The following is a 23,385-nucleotide window of genomic DNA, read 5'->3' as shown; positions in this document are numbered from 1 at the left end:
CCTGGGGCTGCCCTTGTGGTCCTAAGACCTTGCTGCCCAGGGGATGGGTGGGCATGCACTTAGTACCTGGGGATAGGCTGGTAGTACCAAAGGGGGGTCTCAGGGAAGGGAGAGGGTGGAATAGGAACAGGAAGGAATCAAAGCTGCTTCTGAGGCCAGGTGGAGTTTCCTAAAACAAACTCCTTATGCCCACTGTGCACTCATTCCTCTTTGGGACCCTCCAGCCCCCAGTCCTGCCTTCCCCAGCACATGTTGGGCCTGCCCCCTGGGAAATAAGAGTGGAGATGGCATGGAAGTGTCTTGGGGGTGCTCAATGACACCAAAACTTCCCTCCCGGCCCCCAAGCTTCTCTTCCCTCGGGCCCATGGGAAACCCCAGGAATTCTGGCGTTCATTACCAGCAGCTCCCAAGATGTTCAACATGCTCATATCTGTCAAAAACTACTCAGGAAAAAAAAAAAAAGAAAAGCAAAAGTCTTTATACCTTTTATTCAGCCAACTTTCCCCGAGGCACTCTGGGCTCTCTAAGAAAAGAAAAAGAAAGGAGAGAGAATCACAATCAGCGTCGCCATCCTGCATCTGGATGCCAGAGCTGCTCTTGCTCACGAGCGAGGAAGGCAGGTCTGGCTGCAGAGTGCTCTCCCTGAGCCACCCAGGAGGCTGGGCTGCTCCCACCACGCTGGGGGCTGAGGTATTATTTACCAGGCCAAGGCGAAGGAGAAGGCAAATGGACCTGGGTGGGACCAGCCAGCTTTCCTCCCAAACTCATTTTCTCTGCAACCTCAGGATGTTCCTTTTTATTTTCTCCTTTCTTTCCTTGGCCCCAAACCCTGAGTATCCCTCTCCAACCCTCCCGAAGCCCTGCCCTGCTTTGAGGGTGTCCTCAGGTGCAGGCTTTGTGGGTTGTGGTTGGGGAGGTTTAGTTCCAGACAGGGTACCCTCCTGCCCCTGCAACTTGGCATCTGGGTGGCAGGCACATCACTCTGTGTCCCTGTGCATGGTCATGGCATGCAAACTTATTTTACTATTATATTGAAGAAAAACAGGTGAATCCTAAATCACATCACATACATGCTCATAGAAGGAACCACTGCACACTGATGGAAATTGGGTGCAGCTTCTGGTAGCTTCTACTGGCAGAAGAAACCTGGAGCTATGGACAGAGTGGCAGGGCCCACAGGTTACTCTTGTTTTCACTGGGTGCTGGAGAGCCAGAGAGCTCGTGGTTCTCACCCAAAGTCCCACACGGCACATTTGTGGGGAGCTGGAGGCCTCATCCCTGAGTCAGACCTCTAATCCTGCCCCTGTCAGGAGATCACTGGAGCTCAGACAGGAGGGGCTGTGTGTCCACGCAAGTGGGTGCACTGGGTGCTTTGCCTCTTAGATTTTCCTTATTTGTTTGAGTCACGGCTCATAGCGTCCTGTATACAGACCTTGCACATCTTTTTTATGGTGGTAAAAGATACATCCCTGGAATTGACCAGTTTAGCCATTTTTATGGGAACGGTTTAGGGGCACAAAGTATATTCACAACATTATGCAGCCGTCACCACTGTCTTACCCCCCAAAGCCTGTTTGTGTGTACATGTGCATGGATTTTTTTGTTTTTGTACCAGGGATCAAACTTGGGCCCTTCCACTTGCGAGGCAGGTGGTGGAACCACTGAGCTAAATCCCTGGCCTTGAATTTTTAAACTTAGTGTAAAAGAGAAAGAAAATAAAGAGCTCCTGGAACTAAAAGGCAGTGGATGGGGCCTCTTTCTTGAGATCTAGAAAAATTGTCATCCTTATCTCCATCCACGTCGCCACAGAGAGCAGGTGGCTGGGCCACACCATCCTTTAGCCTCATACCGAGCCAGGGGCAGGCGGTCCCCTTTCCAGCTTCTCATTTTACCCATAAAAGCCAAGGCCCAAGCTGGGGAAGCACCTGCCCCAGCAATGGCTGCCTTGCCCCCCAGGGCAGGTGCCCCTGTGCTGCACCCTGTCACTGGCAGGCAGGAAGGAGTGCCCTGCTGGGTGGGAAGAGAATTAAAACACAGCAGGAAGCCAGGCATGGTGGCATATGCCTGTAATCCCAGCACTCTGGAGGCTGAGGGAGGAGGATTGCAAGTTCAAGCCCAGCCTGGGAAATTTAGCAATTTAGCAAGACCTTGCTTGTCTCAAAATAAAAATTTAAAAAAGGGCTAGTAGCTCAGTACAAAAGCCCTGGGTTTAATCCTAAGCAAAGAAGGAAAGAAAGAAAGAAAAGAGAAAGAAAGAGAAGAAGAAAGGAGGAAAGAAAGAAAGAGGAAAAAAAATGAAAGAAGAAAAAGAAGGAAGGAAGGAAGGAAGGAAGGGGCAGGTTGTGTAACTGCACAGCGCTTGCCGGCACACCGCTGGTCTGTGAAAAGGACTGCAGCAATATTTTGCTGTTTCATAGGCAAACCTGCTCCCTGCCATGGCAGGGGCCCAGGGACAGCTGAACTTGAAGCAGCACCAGGCAGCTGATCCCTGAGGTAGCCCCACTGCAGCCTCTGTCCTCTCCGCAGTGAAAGGGAAGAAGCAGCTTCTGCACTCGGAGCTGTTCAGCAGGCAGCTTACAAAGCAACTGAGCGGGGGCAGGTGCACCCGAGGCTCCGCCAGAAAAGAGCCATTGCAAAACAAGACAGATGGAATAAGCAGCCTCCACCAACCTCTGCCTTCAGCTGATTCTGGGGATATCTTGTTGATTTATTCCTTGGTTTCCTTTCATAAATCGAGTCATTCTCCTGACTCAATACGATTTAGTTCCATTCCAGCCAGACCCACTGAGCAAACACACAGCTGGGTGTGGGTCTGGAGCCAGGCGCCCGGGCTGGAAGGGAAGGGTCTGCCAAGGCGGGAAGGGGAGCAGGAGTCACACAGGGCTTGGGGTCATGGTTCCATCCTCCCCGATCCTTAAGTTCTCATCCCTTTCCTCTACCCACCATTCCTCCAGGCTCTGCTCAAGCCCCCAGAGTTCCACCAAGCGAGAGGAGCCTTTCAGCCCCGGAATGCCCAGGCCCTAGGCAACACCCACACAGATTAGCGTGCCAAAGAGTCCTTGCATCCTCTTGCCAGCCTCTGCTGTCCTGTTCTGAGTTGCTCTGGACAGTCCTTGGGTCCTCTCGAATGTTGTCATGACCTTTTATTTGGTCAGAGCCAAATACTTGGCACCAGAAGCATGTGAGCACAAGGTGACCTCAGGTCCAGGGCCGCACTGGGAGGCTCAGAGGCTGGGAGCCCTCAATCTCTGAAGTCTCTGTGTTTTGCCAACTCCTGAACTAGAAGGATGGAGAGGGCATGAGGTAAGCGCCTTGAGGCTGCTGGGCCCTCTGTCGGGGGGCACAGATCTCCAGGGTAATGATGCTCTTCCCAGGTGACCTAGAGGACCCGCCGCATGGAAAGGAAGTGGCTCCCACACTGCCATGAGCCCAGCGGGGTGGGGCCTCACTCTGTAGTTTTGAGATAAGCACTGGGTTTTCCCTTCCTCTGCCTGGTCCCTGGCATTTCCCACCTTCCCACGGCCTCTCCCCTTTTTCTCCCTCCACACCCTTGTCCCACCTGCCCGGTCTGGGGGAGGAAAGGAGAGAGGCCCTGGGTTCATTCCCATCCACCTGGCCAATGACAACCCCTGGGCACGCTCCAGGGGTCACGGGATGTGGAGCAGATTCTCAGCCTTCCTGCCCTCAGCTGGTCAGCAGGATAATCTGTTATGGTCGCTGTTGCCTGCATGGATCTGGCCCAGGGAGAAGCATGGTGACCTCACGGAGACACTATGGGGGGGCCCAAAGGGTAACTTGTGCATACCAGGCTCAAGGGTCTCCATGACCCAGCTCCCCACTGCTGCTGCCTCCAATGACCATGGCAGGCCAAGCTGGGCACCGAGTCCCCCAGAGGCAGCCAGTTCGCTTTCGGCAGGGATGAGCTTCCCGCCTGTCCTCTCTCCTCTCCTCTGCCTCCCTTCCTGAACAGAAGGAGAGGCCACATCTATGGGGCTCCACTATCCCTAGAGCACGGCATACGTCTGCCTTTATCGACCGCCCCCCCCAGGACAGTTCTCCCACTTCCCAAAGCCTCCAACCCTGTTCTCTTCGTCCTGGAAAGCGTACCGTTCTTTAGAAATTAAGCTGGGACTGTGAGTATGACCTCAGCATGAGAAGAGCACATCTATTAGCTGAGCTCATTTTCAGTGCGATCATGCAAAACCACCTGCCAGGAAAAAATCCCTCCATGTCATAACCCAGACCGCCCCGCTAACCATCGGTGGTTCTTCAGTGTCAGCCTCAGTGGTGGTGGCCTGGACCTGGCCCTCACGCTCCAGGCAGGCGCCCAGTTTCTCCACTGCAGGTGGGTGGGGAGACTACACGGCCAGCCGGGGCTCCACCCGGCTCCCCGGAGAGGACACGGACACCCAGTGTGCACAGTTTGGAGTGCTCACCTCCTCCGCTGCTCCTTTCCACATTTTTCTACAAATGCAGTGGGTGCTGGGGGCTGGGATCTTGGTGAGGTGAGAGCAGACATCTGTGGTGTGGTGCCAGCTCCTGCGGCGGGCTCACCGGAGCCCGGGAGGAACTGGGAAGCCCCCAGCCCCACCACAGTGGGCTTATTCGGTGCTCTCTTTTCCTCCTCATACCTCAGCCTGCTGAGAGGGGCAGGTTATGAGAGGGTAAAAAGGCAGCTTTAAAAGACCTGCCATTCACTGCTCTCTTGAGTTACTTTGGATTTTATATTAGACCCATTCCTGCCCTCTCCCTTCAGGGAACTGGAGGCCAAGAGCACAATTTTACAAATAAAAAATTCACCATGGGTGGTTTAAGTGTGACTCTTGATGATGGGGATTGTGACAGGAGAGCCATTGCAATTTAAGTCTTTCTTCCTCTTCTGAAGAGAGAAAGGGAGGGAGAGGCTCTGGCCTGTGGGCCTGAGTCAATGTCGGGAGGCTTGGAAGTGTGGGCAGGCTCTGGCCATCAACAAGGCCACAGGAATGGCTTTGGGTGCTGGACACACGGCCTTGCTCAGGTCTACGGGAGGGCCAGGCCTCCCTGGGACCCTGGGCAGCAGGGATGGAATGAATTTGCCCTGATGCTCTGCCAGCCCAGCCCCCTCTCCCAGGAAGCCAGGCAGGCTCAGCTGCCACCTGCCCCCAGTCCCCCCTCAAGGTCCAGGCCTTTCAGCCTGCATGGGTCCTGTGCATCTCTGCCTGCACGGGTGCCCCTGAAGTCCCCGAGACCAGCACACCCACCGTACAGCTTGTGGGCTGAATGCCCTGGAGCCACTCGGGGGGTGGGGGGCTGGGCTTTTCTGGGGCTATTCCTCGGGGATGCCAAGTATGGGGCTTGGAGAAGTGAAGCAGTTTGCCCAAAGCCTACAGCCAGTCGGAGCTGGAGCTGCATCTGGTACAGACCTGCCTGGGCGCAGGCTTCTCTCCGCTCTTTCCTCTGCTCTGAGTGGGCCTGACCGGGATGGAGCCCAGAGCCTCCCTACACAGAGCAGACCTTGCACACGTTCTTCTTTGTGGGTCTGGCTCCAAGCTCCTCCAGGCCCCGAGCAGCAGCGGCCTCTCCTGTCTCCCACAGTTCCCCGGGCCTACTGCCCTCTCTGGTCTTCTGTGGCCCTGGTTTTTCTGCTGTGCTGGGCTTCGCAAGGCCCACGTGCCTTTGCCAGCGGCTGCGGCTTGGGATTGGGGATGGGAGTTGGGACCGGTGGTGTGAAGTGGGCAGGCGCCTTGCCACCCTCAATGGGCAGGACCCGGGGAAGACACCTTTTCTGCCAAACCTGTGGACTCAAGTAACTCACTGCCACAGGGATCATTGGATGGTGACGGCCGAGTGGCATTTACAGCACCCAAGCCATGCCATGGACACTGCTGTGCATCCCCTTCACACCCGAGGGAGCAGGTGTGCAAGTTGAACCTGGCTCAGATGGGGCAGGGCCGAGATGAGTAGGCCCAGCACTGCTTGTCTGATGGACCAAGAGGACCAGAGACCTTGCTGTGGACCTGGAAAGAGCCGGAGGGTGCAGAGGCACGGAGGCCCTGCAAGCTTCCAAACACGTCCCTCTGGCCTTCAGCACATGAATGAGATGCTGGCTGTGCTGGTGGAAGAGCATCCCCCAAATTTATGTCCACCCAGAACCTCAGAGTGTCACCTTATTTGGAAATATAGTCTTCACAGGTGTAATTAGTTAAGACGAGATCATACTGAACTAGGGCCCGAAATCCTGTGACTGGCGTCTCTGTAAGAAGAGGACACGGAGTCACACAGAGCGGGTAAGGCCACATGCAGGCAGGGGCAGAGGCTGGAGCGATGTGTCCACAGGCCAGGGAAGCCGGGAGCAGAAGATTCCCTGTAGAGCCTTCGGAAAGAGCAGGCCCTCTTGACACCTTGACTGCTCACTTCCGGCCCCAGAATTGGGATAGAACACATTTCTGACTTTGCGGTGCTGGGGATGGAACACAGGGTCTTCACACTGAACCTCACCCCCCCACCCCCGCCTTTGATTTTTAACTTTTGAGACACGGTCTTGGTAATTCACTGAGTTGCTTTGGCTGGGGCTCTACCTCATGATCCTCCTGTCTCAGCGCCCCCGAGTGCTGGGATGACAGGCCTGCACCACCACGCCCGGCTATTTCTGTGGTCTTCAGCCCTGTGTTACGGGAGCCCCAGGAAAATCCTCTAGGAGCCCTTCCCAAAGGCCTCTGCTCACGTCAGGGCAATCTGAGACTGCAGCAGCAACAGCCGGGACACTGGTGACCTTTGCCCTCCTCTGCTGTGCCGCACCCATCCTGGCCTTGCTGGCCTGGCTCTCACGCCAGTGGCCCTGTCCCCAGTCACCACCCTCCACAGCCTTCTCTGTGAGGTTCTTTGAGGCCACACCCATCCCGGCCCTGCTCACCCCTCGCCGTTCTGCCTGATGGGAGCTGGGGCGACACGGTGGCCCCGCCTGAGCCTTCTCCCCACAGCCGGGCGCTGGCTGCTGCACAGGCTGCACACAGCGGGACCCATGGGAATAACTTCCAACAAAAGCCCCCAGGAAAGCCGCTGTCCAATAGAGACGGTTTTGAAGCCCCCTTTTTTTTATGTTTGGGGTTGTTTTTGTTTGCATTTTTATCGTGGGATAATTATAGCAAAATTTACCATCTTGACCATTTTTCAGTGCACGTTCTGGGACACGAAGCACACTCGCAATGCTGTGGAGCCAGCACCACCACCTCCGGGACTTCCCCATCCGACTGCAGCTCTATCCCCACGGCACAATGTGCCCACACCCTCCCCCGCTTCTGCAGCCCCCATTCTCTTGTCTGTCTCTGACTTTGGTGACTCCAGGGACCTCCTGTAAGTGGCAGCAAAGAATCTGTCCTTTAGCCTCTGACTCCTTTCACTGAGCATCACACCTTCAAGATTTGCCCGTGCTCTGGCCTGTGACAGTGCTCTGTCCCTTTTTTAAGGCAGAATACTACTCCACTTCGTGGATGTGCCACTCTTGTGTAGCCGTTCATCTGCTGATGAACATTTGAACTATGGATGATGTGTTAGCTACTTTTCTCTCCTTGCTGAGACAAGATACCTGGCACCAAAAGTTAAAGGGGAGAGGTTTATTTGTAGTTCTTAGAGGCCTCCGTCCATAATCAGCAGGCCCCAAGGCAGAGCAGCACACACACTCCTCTTCAGAGAGGAGAAGCAGTTCATGGCACCCACACAGCAGCAAAAGCAACATGAGACTCTGTGTCTTTTTGCTCCCCTTACCTATTTAGACCACACCGGAATTAGGGCGGTGCTAAGCAAATCATTCACATGTAGTGGTTTAGTAATCACACACCCTTAATCCTAGCATTACATACTCTAGATTCACCCACCTATGACCGGATGAGGCTTTGGGGGGACATCCAGACTCAAACCCTAACAAGCTACTTTTTAAGGCAATGAGAATCCTGTACTTGGCCATGTTTCCCATTTTGCTTTGGCCACTAGCAAATTCACTAAGAAAAACTGTAGCTCAGCCTTGCTAGTTGTGCCTGAAAGCTCCTCTGTCTTACTTTCCTGTCCTGTCTTTTACATCTTCTGATCTCGGCTTCCACCTGTTGCCATGCTTCCACCTTAGCTTAGGTGCTCATGGCAATGGACGCACACCGTGTGCAGAGAGAGCACAGTCTCCTGAGGTCCTCCCAATAGTTGTGGGCTCACACTGGGGACAGGCACATTGGCCCCTGCCTCATGGCCCAGCACAGGGGCCCAGCAGTGCCTGGGAGGAGCACAGTCCCACCCCCAGAAGGCTCTAGGGCTGCAGCCAGGAGCACCTGCCATGGCCCTGCCACCTCTCGTCCCTCTGGCTCTCTTCTTCCTGCCTGTCCTTTCTAATGCACAGGGAAAGGACCTGCGCCATCTGAGCGCCCCTCTACAAGTGGAGCCAGCTCTGTACACCACATTCTTTCCAGCACTCAGCTAAAACGCAGCTCCGCGCTGGCCACGCCTGGGCAGCCATCCGGTCTACACTTGGAGGGTGCATCTTGGCTCCCGTCCCTTTTGTTTCTTTAAAACCGGCTGCTCTTCAGCATGGAGAATCAGCCTGGGCTGCGTCTGTGCTGCAGCTGCAGTTGGGAGGTCTCCCCTAGGCTGGCAAGCCCCTAAGACCCATCCAGTGTCTTTGGGAGGGTGCTCCTTGGAAGCCTAAAGGTGTACTGCCTCTCTGGTGGGGTTGGCACTCCCCGGGGGTGCATGTAAGCAGGCCCATTTGGGGCAGAGGTGGCAGAGATGGTGGAGGGAGCTGAATTAATACGCAGGACAGACAGCATTGTTCAGCACACAGAGGCACAGGGTATGGCAGCCTCTTAGACAAGCATGTTTTGCTATCAATAATTTAGACATGTGCTTTCTCCCGTGGGAGATGGGCAAATCTCATTTCCTGAGCAAATCCCCTGAGAAACCAACCTGTTCACTCCTCGAAGATTTTCAGAAATTTCTCTCAATCAACCGACTCCACCACAGAAGTGGGTAACGGGCTGGGTGCTGGGAAAACTGTGCTCAGAGCTCGTGGGGACCACTGGGGTCAGGGAACAGTCCAGGACTAGGGGCGAGAGCGTAGCCATCCCTGATCCTTCCACCCGCCTTCTTTGAGGGACACTCAGGTGGACACAGAGAGCATAGCTGGGTGGTTTGAATTCAAGCAACCACTGGATGACCACTTGTAGCATTAGAAAAAAAGCCAGGCAGAAATTTCACTTGGGAACAGCCATGGGATTCTGAAGCTATGGCTCCTCCAGCTCCTGAGGAGCGAGAAGGAGAGGTAAGACAGGTCCAGTAGATGCACCTGGGACTCAAGTTGGCATTTAACCCACGATCTGCCAGGGCCTGGGCTTCCAGTTAAATGTTCAGAAGTTGCTCAGCCTCTCATTACCTTGGTTGTTTACCTGGAGAGTGGGGTGATTGCAGAATTGGCCTCAAAGTGCAGTCACAAGGATTAAAGGTGACAAGTCCTTAGCACAAGACCTGGCCTAACTTGGTGAAGGGACCAGAATTACCCAAGGCCAGAAGAGCAGCTCAGGGCTGGAGGGTTGCCCTCCACGGGTGGGCACACCTTGGCAGAGGGTATCACCCAGAAAGCCCTGCAAGGATGGGCTCTCCCATGATCCTAGGGCACAGAGGAAGGAGGGAGCTTGGAATAGGCCCATGAAGACTTCCACGCCTCTTGGCCCTAATGCCACAAAAAGGGTGGTAGCTCTAAACATCGAGCTGGGTCCCCCTGCCTGGCACAGTGGGGGTCTTGGGGACTTGGGTGGGATTCGTGTGTACCACGATTCCCTCTATGTGAGAGGAGACTCAAATATGAAAGAACCTAACATCCCTTCCAGGAGTCAAACTGAATCCCCTAACCTTAGCTAGTGTCCCCAAGAGCTAATGGCTTTTAAAACAGGATGAAGAGGAGCTGGCAGGCACTGGGCTGAGGTTGCATCCTTTGTGGTCTCTGTGGGACACTGCACATTTTATAGGCTCCTCCCACAGCCCAGCTGCACAGGTCTTTGGTCACTGGGCACAGGGGAAGGAGCAGAGGCCTCCCCATCTGGCTGTTCCCACAGCAGCTGGTGCCCTTGGGGCTCACTCTCTTTGGGGAGCAAGGCTGGAAGGAGCAATAGTGGTGGTCTCAGAGCAGTTCAGCCTCCAGCCTTAGTCACGAGAGCCAGCTTTGCAGAGCTGTGTTCCCAGCCTGGAGCCCTGCAGGTCCCACGTCCATGTTCGCTGGCTGTCTTGTGCTAGAGGGACCCTGCTCACAGGTCTTTATTCCACTCTGGGATCTGCACAGCAGGCTGGGGCAGGATCCTCCCGCTGGCATGGCCAGATCAGCCAGGGCCTGGCTGCCCTCCATAGATCAGCCTCATAGCACACCACTTCCCTTTCTGCAGCTGACAAAGGACTCCAGGGACCATTAAACCACTTGAGCCCTGCAGAGGCACCTCTGAAACTACTGTGAAGCCTGGGGACTTGGACAGTTTCTGCTGTTGCTGGAGCACTGGCGGCCATGGCCTGCTCACATCTTCCGCCTGTGCTTGGGCTGCAGCTTCAGGCACGGAACATGCTGAGCTGCAAAGTTTGAGCCCACTCCTAACCACCTCGCTCTAGTCAGTGTGTCCCTGGCCACTAGGCTCCAGCCCTGCTATGCTCACCATTCTTTATTTTCTGTATTATGAATTTTTTCCTTGTGGTACTGGGGATTGAACCCAGAGTGTTCACACTGAGCTGCATGCCCAGGCCTCTCTTAATTTTTATTTTGAGACAGGGTCTCACTAAGTCACTGAATTGCTGGGTTCCCACTTGTGATCCTCCTGCCTCAGCCTCCCAGAGTGCTGGGATTTTGTTATTACATAAATATAATATTATGGTGCTTGCCACCATATCTGGCTATGTGTTAAGATGTTTTGACACCCGTGGCCTTGCTGTCTGTGGCAGGACAGCCCTCCCAGAGCTAGCTGCTTCTTGGAGGTCCCTGCAGCTGTCGTGGGAGCACACTTTTCACACGCACAGCCCCCGGCTCAGAGCCCAAGACCTCACCAGCACTTCTAAGCCACTGCCCTCCAAGCTGCTGTTACTACTCTAATGAGATGCTCCATGGCCAGGATGCAGATGCCTAGCAGATGCCTAGCCAGCCAGGGCTCTTGGACTATTCAGACTACTACCCAGTCCTGTTCTCCCTGCCACCCCTGTTCCTTCCCACAGAAACCACAACGAAGACACTGGTCCATGTCCCCCATTCCATCTGCCTTGGCTGAGCCCCATACTCCCCAGGTGGCCCTGGTGCTGGCCACACCTCCTGTTTCTAGGCATCTGTGAGTAGACAAACCCTTCCACTATGACAGTCACATCTGTGTCTGTGTGTCTCATCACACACAGTGAAAACAAACCTGGGCCCCTAAAGCCCCAGCCGGCTCCACTTTCCTTGCTGTACCTATCAGTGCTCTGCTTGGGGTCTTGGCTTCTGCAGAAGGGGGTCAGTTTGAAGGGGTGACACTGAGTGCTTTGAGGGGCAGAGAGTTAGTTAGACCTGGCACAGCGGGGAAGCCTCTGGCTCAGCCCAATTCACCACTGCCAGAGTCACCTCAAAAAGATGATTCGGTTCAGTCATAGCCTTTGTGATTAACACGTCTCTGCTCACCTTACCATCCCCAGTCCTCTGCTGGAAAGGGCGCAGAAGTAGAGAGCAAGCTTGGACTTCTGTCACACCGTGTCCCGCACACGGCTGCCTGCACCTGGCCTGCATTGACAAGCTGCTAATTTGTGGGCTGTGCCTGTATTGACAGCTCAGTTTATTAAATAATAGATAGCTGCTGCCTTCCTCAGCTTCTGTTCACACACACAGTCTTTGTGAGACGGAAAACAGGATAAATTGTGAATGTGTTTATGCGTGCATTCCTGGGGCCGCAGAGAGTGGGCAGGACTTTAGATAATAGTAACAAAAATACTTCTTGTAGTTATCAGTTTGGAGGAGTCCCTAATGAGGATGCTTAAATAAGCGGATTGCTAGGTGTGGGCAGAAGGGTCACCAGGGGCTGGCAGGTCCGGCTTAACGGCTGGTCAACCTGGAGGTATTTAAATGTGTCTGCATAAATGTGTCAGGGCGAGTTTCTTACATCTGCTTCACCGGGAGGACACCTGATTGTACAAACAGGAAAGTAGAATGGACATTTCCCAGGAAAATGTCCCCCACAAGGCTCCCTTAAAGCCCATCCGGCCTGGGCTCTCCCCTGGGCTGCTGATGCCAGCTCAGACGCCAGATCAGCCCCCTCAGCCTCCCTCTCCTTTGCCCACTTCTTCCTCTCCTCTTTCTAGCCACACGTGCTCTGGATGACTCCCTCTGTGCCTCTGGCTCCTCCCTCACCAGCCCTCATAGCTCCTGTGTCCAGCCCAGGGCCACCGCAGAGGACAGTGGTGTGGGGCACCACTGTGTGGGGGCAGAGGACACTGGATGCCTCCTGTAGAACCTCTGTGCCACCCCCCCATTTCCATCAGTGACACCGACTCGAATCCAATCCCACGAACTCAGAGCTTCTAGGGTGATCACTTCCCTGTCCTCATCCCCGGTGCCTGCCCAAGCTGTCCCCAGGGTTCTAGCCCTCCTCCCTCCTCAGCACCTTCTGTACCCATCACCTCCTCATCACCCACAGATCACTTGCTTCAGGCCCTTTCCCTCCCTAGAGATTGCCAGGTTGACCATGGTCCTGGCCTAGAAACCCAGTGGCCTCCATCCACCACCAATTCAGGGGCCAGATGTGCATGCTACACACAGATCCCACCCCATCATGCACCTGGACAGCCATGCCAGGCTCAGAGAAGCTCAGAACCTCTTACCTGGTGCTCAGGCTGCTCCATCTGGCACCACTGCCTTCCTTTGTCCCCACCATGGATCAGGCCTCAGGCCCAGGACTGTGCCTGCTGGTTCCCCAGTGTCCTTTCTCATGTCCTGGATCTTGCCTCTCCCTGCCTAAAAGACTTCCCTTTCTCTCTTCCCAATAAATTCTGGCCCAGTGGAATATTCAGGTGGTCTTGGTCAGTCCTCACCTGTCTTGGTCTCTCAGTGGAACACAAGCCTGGTGACCAGCCTGGCGGTCTCTCCTGGTGTGGCCTGGCCCCTTTCTAGCTACTCCAGCCCTTCCTTACCCACCTCCTCCTGCAGCTTCATCTGGACACCCTTATATTCCCTTCACTCTTCCCATCCAATTTCCTCAGAGCTCTGACATTAGCTCTACCCAGACACCCCTGACGCCCAACTTGGCAATCCCACTGGGGTTCTGAAGGCCAGAGCCTGGGACTAGCTGATTCCAGTCTCCCTCCACTTGGGCATCTCCAGCCCAACATGTCCAAGGTCATGCTCAGGGTTTTCTCCTGGAAACTTGGGCCTATCCCAGCCCAGAAAGCCATCACCCAGCCAAGTTACCTGGGATCCTCCATCCCTCCTTCCCTCACCCCATCTTCCAATGCATTCTTGATTCTGCCAGTTTGACTTTCAGGACCTTCTAGACCATGGTTCCTCCTCTAAGCTTGGCAGCATGTCCTTCTGGGCCTGTCTCTGGGAGTCCATGTGTTCAGGGACAGGATCCTACAGAGCTGTGTCTCCACGGTCACAGCACTTAGGTGACTGTTGAGCTGTCTTTGAACTTTGCCTTTGAACTGTCTTTCTTTTCCTCTAGGCCCAGCTCCTGGAAGCACCCACCTGGAGCCTTCTGCAGCCCCTTCATCAAGCAGAGAACCGCACATGCATGCCAGATGGATAGCGGCGATTTCTGCAGCTCCATGGCAGAAGGCCCTTCCTGCTCATCCTCTGGTGCCTGTGGCTGTCAGACGCTGCCAAGTGGCACAAAATGGTCTCTTTCTGAGTGTCCTGCCTCTGGCCAGGGAGCAGGGAGAGGTACAGAGGACTCTCCTGTCTCTCCATGGGGCCAGCACTGTCTGAGGACTCAGTGGTGCAGGGAGGAACAGATGAGCTCACACTGACCGACCTCCTGGCTTCAACTGAAGGCCACCCTCTTCTTTCTTACTTCCTTCTCACTGGGGCACCAGTGTGGGGTCTCCTGGCCTCGCTCCCAGAGATGCCCTTTCTCAGGGCATCCACCATGTGCTTCTCTTAGCACAGGTTCCTCACCTTCCCTATCCTCAGGCTCTGGCCCTGCATGGGGCCACTCTGGGATTCTGCTTTAAAAGCATCTTCAGCCCCAGGCCTTTGGGGCTTCCTGCTGCTGGACCACACATTCATCCCCAGAAGGGATTCTGCTCAGCTCCAGAACCCCAGGGCAGCCTCCCTTCTCAGCTGCCTGCAGCAAAATTATCCCCAGCTGTTCTGGTTAGCCCCACTGGATTGAAGAGACATCCCTAGTTGCCATGCCTTTGGGGTCTGATTGTAACAACCTCTAACAGTGAGAAAGGACAGCCCCGTGCCTGTGGGATACCCCCACCCAGTGTCCCGATCTCCAGCCGCTGACTATGCTAGGTCACATGGCAAAGGGGATTCCGCATGCAGATGGAATTAAGGTTGCTCATCAACTGACCCTAGGCTAGGAAGACGGGTCTGGGCCATCCAGATGGGCCTGGGGTAATCACCTGGTCCTTCAACATGGAAAAGGGAGGCAGGAGAGGATACTGGCCAGGGGATGTGAGAACCAGCTGTCACTAGCTTTGAAGTGGAGGAAGGGGCTGGGAGCCAAGGAGTGGGGCTTCTAGAAGCTGAAACTGCCACAAAGCAGATGGTCTCCTAGGAACTCCCTGGTGACACCTTGATTCCAGCCCAGTCAGATCCCTTCCAGACTGTGACCTCTATAGCTGTGAGAGAGCACATCTGCATGGTTTTAAGCTCCTATGTGTTTGTTACAGCAGCAACAGGAACCCAATAGAGTCTTCTTAGGGGATCCCGTAATTTTGCCTCTGTCCACATCCTCCTTCTCTCCTTCCCCTACTCCCTGTCTCTCCTTAGCAGGTTCTCGTGTTCTTGCAGGAAGAGACATGCACTTTATTTCTCTGACACGGTGAGAACCCAGAGGCCTAGAGTGGAGCCGGAAGACCCCGGCCCCTCACAGCCCAAGTCCTCCTTCCTCAGTCTGTGGGGTCCCCAGGGGAGAGGCCCTGGCCCTACCTGGGGAAAGCCTGGGCAGGGAGCAAGAGACAGGGACAGGTGAGCTGGGCAGGGCTGTTTGTGGATCCCCTTCCCCCCAGCCCAGCCAGCACCTGGTGGACCAAGCACACCGTGGAAGGAGACCACTGTGTTTGCTCTGCAGTGCTGGTGCCCAGGGCTTCCTGAAGGGGGGCTCCTGCCCCAGAGCCCAGCTTTGCCCTTCCCTCCGCTGTCATCCAGACAAAAGCAGGGAGGATGTGGATTCATTTAACTTTTAATTGTACTCACCAAGATTATTCAGTTGGGGTTGAGGAAAAAACTCCCCCCCCCCAGGAAAAGCACCCTCCCTTTATCTGTTTATATCCAGTATCTGTGTAACCACCAACAAAGATTTCTTTATGGACCATTAAAGATCTAATGTTTAATTTATAGCCACTTTCTCTAGAGGGGTGTCCAGGCACAATGTCAACATTTTTAATTAAATGAAGTTGTTTTTTTTAATCACAAAGAGAGATATATATTAAAAACCATGTTCGAACCAGTTAGCAACAGCCCCGAGCCTGCGGCTTGGAGATTCCAGTCACAGGCTCTGCTGGGTTGCTCCTCTACGACAGTGACACCGTTGGGGGGCTGCACAGATCCCCATCTTTAGTTCTCCCAGCGATGACAGGGTGGGGTGGGACTATCGTGGAGGAAGCTCAGAGAGGTTGTGTGCCCTGCCCAAGGCCACACAGTCAGTAGGAAGGGGTGAGGAGCACGCTGGGGGTCCAGGTGGGATCCCAACCTGAGCTCTGCAGTCTTTCCACACAGCTGCTGAGGAGGGGCTCCAGAGGACCCTTCTCCCCACAGGTGCTGGGGCTGCTGGGTCACCTATGGCTCAAAGGAATCTGCCCCTGCCATGCAGCTCTGCTCTGGGGCCTGGGGAGGGAAGTCAGCCCTGGGACCCCAACACCAGGCCCAGGAGGCTCTCAGAAATCCTTTGACAAATTTGAGACTCCTGAGGCTGAGGGAGGCAGGGCACGAGAGCTCTGAAGTCTGGTTTCGGGGAGCCGGCTGCTGAGATCTGCAGGGAGCAGCTGCCACCCAGTGCTGCTCCTGGTCCCTCAGTGACAGCAGCAGAGGTACATCGCTCGCTCCCAGAGCCCCCTACCCCCCGCCTCAGAGGACCACCCCCAACTCTGGAATCTGGCTGATGGTACTCAGGCAGAGGGAGAACCTCTGCAAGTCCATACCTGCCCCATCTGAGGGCCTCAGGTTAAAGCTGAGCTACAGCCCACAGCTGGTGACCAGGGCCAGCCCTCAGGAACTCCTCTGCTCATCATCTGGGGCTGCCAGGGGCCAGTTCTGAGTCCTCTGAGCAGCTCACAGATTTGGCCCTGAGAGTGTGGGTGGAGGCTGGGGGCAAAGATGGACCAGCTTTGTCCATGTGATACCAACCATCCTTGTATGGGAGACCCCTTCTAGGGCAAGGTTGCTGTGTGGGCCCAGGAGCAGTCCCTGACAGCCCTGGTATGGCTGCTCTGGGGTCACCTCAGCTCAGCCTTCTGGGGAGGTGGGCTTGCAGGTTGACGTGGCAGGGTGGCTCTGTGCTTTAGCCCCCTGTGGCACCTGGAAGCTAACCTGTGGCCTAGAGCTGGAGCCTCAGCGACAGGTCTTCCCCTGGGACCTGGGTGGCCCTTAGTGCACCTGCCCCACAGCTGTCTGTGTGCAACACCCTCCCTCAGTGACCCTGTAATGCCTGACCTCTGGCCAGGCCTTTCCTGTGAGTCCTGCACAGGTCCACATCTCTCCAGGTCAGTGTGGTCCTGGCCCAGGACAGGAACAGGAAGTGGACAGCCAGGGGGCCGTGTGATCACATGTGTGTCAGGGGTGGGGTGCGAGGAGAACCACAGAGCTGCCGAGAAAAGGTTTGGGGGTAACAGTGCCACAGACCTGCCTTGTCCAGGCCCCACGCACCCCAGTGACCAGATGCTACTAACCCTCGGACACTCCAGCCTCTGACCTCCTACAGCTGTTCAAAGTAACCTCGTAGGGCACAGCCCTAGCCCCAGGAACTCTGTTCCTGCCACCTGTACCTAGGGCAAGGCCACCTTGATTCGACCCAAGGTAGAAATTAGAGGCAGCCAAAGCTGAGGCCAGCATGATCCAGCAGCCTTGAGGGGGGCGCTCCGTCTTCCCCCTGGCAGTGGCATCTCCCTGGGAAGACACCGAGTCAGCAGAGCCTGCCCGGGGGGGCGGGGGTGGGGGGTGGACTGGGCATCCAGCACCCACATGGCCTCCCAGGTCGGGATCGATGGCTCAGGCAGCATCTCTGGCTTCTCCAAATTCCCATACTTCTATCCTTTTTCCCAGAGAGGTCCTGTACAGGGAGGCCCTCCTGATTACCCCAGGGACAGCTGGTGCCTTGAGAGATGGGGTGAGCCTAGCCAAGCCCAGGAGCTTCAGCTGCATCCTCACTTGCTGGAGCAAAGGCCAGCCCAGTCTCCTCCCCAGCTGCTTCCCTCTCAGGCCTTCCAGCTGCAGCTACCTGCACGGTCACCATCGTCTAGGACTTCCTGGAGCTACCTTCCAACACCGTGAACTTCCACAGTGCAGGTGGAAGGGGCTGGTGGACCAGCCACGGGTGGGGAAGCCCTGGCCCATCTGAACCCTCAACAGCCTTCCCCCCATTTCCTCAACCTTCATGGGCTCCTGAGGTCCAGGGACTTACTGCTCCCTCTCAGCTCTGCTCCTCCCCACAGGGAAGCAAGCACACTGTCTCTGGGGCTTTTGATTCCCATCAGCCAACCCTTCATTTCTCATGTGAAGCCACTTTAATTACAAAGCTAAATAACAATAAGGAAATATTAAAATTTAAAAAAATCCTTACACAATGCAAGTTTGCTAGTGCTGGCCATCAGCTCCGAGAGCCAAGGTAGGAAAGGATGGCACCACGCCACTCACTAAAAGCATGTGTCACTAAATCAATAATTCATTTACTTTAATGAGATAAGTACTTTGAAAACTAATTGCAAACCTGCTCCATTTACTCCGACCCGTTACAGCCCTTAATGTGAATCACAGAGCCGCTGCTGTGGGTAGGAGAGAGTTTGGGTGGAAGCCCCTGTCCTGTTTCCCTTTCCCTAGGAGAGGCTCTCAGTCTGGGGGGCAAGACTTTGGGGAACCTGCTCAGCGGTGGAGGAATGAGTGGGTCAGGGGTCTTCAGTTTGTGCTTGGCAAGTGGAGCCCCACAGGTCCCAGTGGTTTCCCTGGCATCCACTGCTGGGACCAGAAAGAGACTGCAGGCAGCTGCGTGCAGACTCGGAAGCTTGTCTCTGCCCAGGGAGCTGGCACAGAAGCCCCAGCTCAGGAGAAGCTACCCCGGTCCTACTCACTGTCCTTTGCATTTGTTTTGGCATAGCTTCCAGGTTCTTCTTCCTCTCTGCTTTCTTCCCTCACAGAAGACAGATTCCAATATCTAAACATGAACCCAAGATGGCGGCTTGACCTTTTCAGGAAGGGCCCACAGCACTTATAGATGATTTCCCAAGCATCCTGGGAGCTGGAGCCCACTTTTGCTTTGCTCCTAGGTGCTGGCCCAAGGTCTCACAGGAACTAGAGCAGACCTGCACAGGGAGCCCCGCACCTATAGGTAAAGTCGAAGTTCCAGAGAGCCCCCTCAGATGCCACTGCCACAGTGAGGGTGAAGAGGCGTCTGATGCCGATTACCCCTGAGTCTCACCCCCCACTAGCCACTCCTGTACTGATGAAAAAGCAGAGATAAAAGGCCTACCCACTCCCAAACCACCGGGTGTGTGGCTACAGACCATGACAGAGGCTGCCGCTGTGATGATTCAGCATTGACCAGGCATGCGAACGTTCTAGAGTAGGCCTGCCCTTCTCACCCGGCCCAGAGTCTCCCAAGCTGGATGGAGCCTGGGGTACTGCCGATCCTGAGCAGATTCAAAGGTGCTCTAGAGTCCCAGACCAAGGGAAAACAGGGCAGGAACCCGGCAAGTGCTTCTCAGTTGCACCCAGGAGATCAGAGCATGGGGCCCCAAAGTCACCACACGGTTCAGGAAAGGCTGCCTCCCACGGGCATCCCAGCCACCTACCCATACCCTCTCACTGGTCACACAGAAGGGTCCCCAGGCAGGCAACATTGAATGTGGCCAGGCTCTTCCACTCCACCTGTCTCTGGAGGGGACTGCTGCTACTCGAGGCCATGTTTGAAGGCAGTATCCTCACGTACTCCGTGTTGGAGTGGAGCACCTCTCTGTACGGCAGTGGCTGGCTTGCAGAGTCGCTTACCATTTGTAATTCTAGTTCTAAGTTATTGCTTAAAACCAGAAATGACAAATTCTCCCTCCCTTGTCCATCTTGTACTTTGGACTGAGCTGCCTGCAGGAGTCTGTGCCCAGTGCCATCTTTCTGTGGTCTCATTCTCCTTCTCCTTAAAACTCTGACCTGCTACCTAGAGTGAGTCTGGTGGGACTGAGGACTCTGCCCAGGGCCTATGTTCCCAGGTGGAGGGTCCAGCAGGGAGGTGGCACAGCCTGGACCCCGAGCTGTGTCTGCCCTGCAGGGCCTGCCATCTGTGCCTCCAGAGGGTGTGCTATGGGTGCATCCAGCCCTTCAGCTGTCAAGTCAACTGCCTGGAACCCAGAGGCTAAGAGGAAAGGCTGGGATCTCAGAGAGGGCCGCCCCCCAGGAAGAGTATGCCCACCCCCATTTCCTAAGAAACAGACCTATCAGTGTGAAATTTCTCCTGATTTCTTTCCTGTTCCTCTCTCCCAGCCTGGTATTTGGAGAAGGGTCAGTGCTTCTCAGGAGCAATCTGAGTGAATACTGGTGTTTTACAGGAACTTTCTAAATTCTGTAGCACTTTAGATTTATGTTGTTTGTTTGGAACACTGGGCACGTGCATGGAATTTCTGCTGATGCTGATGCCTTCTCTCCCTGCTCAGGTTTCCCACCTGCTGTGGCCCGGCCCTGTGGCCAGGCTGCCCAGAAGGGTCCTGCACTGCAGGGAGCAGCTGCTGGAGAGGGGCAGGAAGCAGAAGGCTGCTTCGACTTGTCATGAGTCACCTACACCCGCTGCTTCCCAGGTCAGATTCAACTGGAAGGCAGACCAAAGCCACCAAGTGGGAACCTGTGCCTCTGTCCAGAGCCCGAGCACCATGGCATCTGGAATGCTTATCATCACCCACATTTTCGTGCCTACAGTGGTGTCCAGCTCAGAGCAGAACCCAGTAAACATGCGTCGGGATGTATGCATGTAGTGGGCTGACCTGTGTGTCCAAAAACATATACTCCTGCAATCTGTGGATATGAAATTTTTGGAAATAGGGTCTTTGCAGTTACGATTGTGTGAAGAATCTTGTACTGAGACTGTTTCCGATTTACAGTGGACCTTCAGTCCAATGACTGGTGTCCTTCTAAGAGAAGGAGGGAGATTTGAAGAGACAGAGCACAGAAGCGATGTGATGATGGAGGCTGAGATCGCAGGCATGTGGCCTCAAGCCAAGGGATGCCTGGATCATGGAAAAGCTGGGAAAAGCAGGAAGGACCCTTACCCCAAGGCTGTGAAGGAAGTCTGATCCTCAGTTTCAGGTTTCAGACTTCAGCCCCCAGAATGGCAAGAAAATAACTCCCCCTGTTTTAAACCCCCAATGTGTGGCATCCTGGTTTGGAGCTGAGCCCTGGCAAGAGTAGCTTCTCCATGTACCTTCCCCAGCTCACCCCTCTGCTTCTCTTTGATTCCTTTCCTGGACCCTCAGCAAAGCAGGTGACTCTGGGTGGCAAGGCCCATGCAGGCTGCCAGAGGGCGCTGGCTCTGGGGACAGGAGGGCCTTGATCTCCATGCTCTGGACTTTTTTCCTGGCCCCTTGCTCCTTTGGAAGTTCTGTCTGGGAGGGTGACCAGCTAAGCATTAGTGGTCCAGTGGTCTCTGCTGCCCTAGGGCCCCAGTCCAGGGGAAACAAATTTGTGGCTGTTTCCAGAGCAGTGTTGAAGCTGTCTGGAAATCACCTTGCGCAGCACCCGTGCCGAGCAGACTGGTGACCACCTTCTTTGACATATGCAGTTCTCAGCACTGGAGCAGTGTGCTGACCAGAACAGAGGTGGTCCTGACCCCACATTTCAAAGAACAAAAAGCAGAAAACAAACAGCTTCGACGAATAAAACTCTCCTGTAGGAACGTTCCCAAGCAAACCAGGCTGTTAGGTCTTTAAAGGTAATGGCTATTTCCTCCCCACAGTCAGCCCTGGGTCCACAATTATTATCTATCCTCAGGCAGATGGAGGGGGACAGGCACCCATGAGGACCGTCTCGGCCATTCACTTAGTGAGGGCTTCCCCTGCAGCACCAGGCTGTCCCCTCTCTCTGGTTCCCTTCCTCTAACAGGCTCTCATGGAAAGCCTCATCAAAAGCTTTTGAAAACGCAGGTAAATTATGTCCACCGGGCGGCCGGTATGCCTGCCACTTTATTAACTTTTTAGAGCACTCTGGTGGTTAGAGCCCGATTTCCTTTCAGATGCTGTGGTGGTCTGACCTTATTACCTTCGGGCCCAGGCCTGTAATTTCCAGGGTCTCCCTGGCTGATGTTAGCGACTTTCCAATTTCCAGAAAGGGCTTAGTTTCCAAATGCCTTTCAAGATCACTGCTATTTTATACTTTCTAATTCCATTAGGTGAATCCTCTCCCATCCCGGAGATTTACTGGACTGGGATTTTGCAGGTAAGCTTATAAACTGCTTCCCAAGAGCCTGTGGCTGGGAAAGCCAGCTGAGGCTGGCCAGGTCGTGTCCACCTGAGTCCAGGTGACCTTGGACAGTGATTTGGGCCTGACTTGGGGTGGGGGCCTCTAGTAAATCAAGAAGACTCATGGCTTGGCATCCAGAATGCTTAGACAACAGGAATTTAAATTTGCTTGTCATCCAAACACGGCATAAACCCACTCCTGCTGTAACAGCCATCCAGAGACTGCTTTTCCAAGAGGGCTGTTCATCCAGAACGGGCAGGTGACGTGTGTCCTTCTGGTCCCTACTGGCCTCCATGCAGTGCAACTTCATTTCAATATGAAAGGACCCTAGTAAGAGCTGCCCTTGTCCCAGGGCAGAGACAACCAGAACAACATGGTTTCCTGCATGTCCTGGCCTATGTCACCTGTGGTGGGGACATCCTGGACACATTGAGGCCATCTGCTGTAGAGGACACCTCAGCCTCTCCAAAGGAAGTGTCCTCATTGTGCTGTCAGACCCTGGCCAGGGGCCCATCTGCTTTCTCCACATTTAGATCCCCCTCCTGACATCAGGGTTCCCCTGCCAGTCCAGCCAGGTGTGATTTCCATGTCTCGCTGGGGATGGTCAGAGAGCTGGACTCTCCCTGGCCCTCTCCCCGAGAAGGTGTGGTTTGCTGTCACCAGATGGAATCATCAGCTATGTTTCTGGATCAGTGATCGATGTCCTGCTTGTCAGAGGGGCTGTAAGAGGGCTGGCTCCTGGCATGGAGCTTCTGAGGCTCTGGGAGCTCAGTCAGTATGAAGGACCTTGGTAAGGCTACAGACTAGATGGCCTGGTGGTCTCCAGACAGCATCAGGTAACAGGCAAGACTGACTTATGAATAGAAGGGTAGAATTTAGGACCAGATCAAATCCTGCAGAGAGGAGGGGGCGGAGCTCAAGCCTGGGGCCAGCGACTCCACTGGTCATGCCTATGCCATGAATTCCTGAAAAACACTCTGGGTCTCAAGGCTGGGGAGCGCATTCTGCTCAGTGAGCACATGCGTGTGGAGGGAAGTGACAGCCCTCATCCCAGGGGAGATCATACTCCCTCTCAGCCCTTGGTCAGTGTGGGTCCTTTCCTATAAAACTGATGAGTCCTGCAGGATATTCTAGCAAGTCATCTAACCTGAGGGGTGTCATGGGAACCCTGAGCATGTAGACAGTTGGCCACAAGTGCAGGTGGACCCTGGGACTGGTGGCTGGCATCAGGAGTGAGGAAAGTCTTATGGACTTTGCCCTAAATCTGCAGAATCTGTGCTGACTCTGGGTAGCCAGTATTGGACTGAAGCCCGCCAACTGGGGTGGCATGGGGTATGGCACCCACCCCAGACACCACCACCTCCCCTTGCTCAGCTGTGTCCAGGGCCCTATTCTTTGGTGCCTTTGAGGGCTTAAGGCTCTCACCTGTACACCAATAGGGTTGGACACTTGACCCTGTGATCTCTCCAGTTCTGGAATGTGGTGACCAGGTGCCTTTCCTCCTGTCAAGCTCTGTGGAGGATGATGCCAGGGGCTCATGCATTTCCTGCTCAGAG

At 54.8% G+C, this 23,385-nt stretch overlaps 1 protein-coding gene across 17 annotated transcripts in view; it reads right to left on the bottom strand.

The window, feature by feature from the left end:
- Positions 1-23,385, bottom strand: part of Rbfox3 (RNA binding fox-1 homolog 3) — a 393,013-nt gene that overhangs the window by 116,068 nt on the left and 253,560 nt on the right. For 13 of the 17 annotated variants that reach the window (XM_087208368.1, XM_021241212.2, XM_087208362.1 and 10 more), the window contains exon 4: positions 484-523. The exons of the other annotated variants lie outside the window; for them this stretch is intronic. The gene's annotated coding sequence lies outside the window, so the exon portion shown is untranslated. The remainder of the gene's footprint in view (positions 1-483; positions 524-23,385) is intronic. 17 annotated transcript variants of the gene reach the window in all.

This window comes from Heterocephalus glaber, unplaced genomic scaffold (genome assembly GCF_053883595.1).
Source record: "Heterocephalus glaber isolate CG9 unplaced genomic scaffold, H.glaber_assembly_v1.0 deba00000937, whole genome shotgun sequence".
Classification (NCBI taxonomy): domain Eukaryota; kingdom Metazoa; phylum Chordata; class Mammalia; order Rodentia; family Bathyergidae; genus Heterocephalus; species Heterocephalus glaber.
The sequence above is the reverse complement of the archived record's forward strand: the minus strand, read 5'-3'. Positions and strand labels throughout refer to the sequence as shown.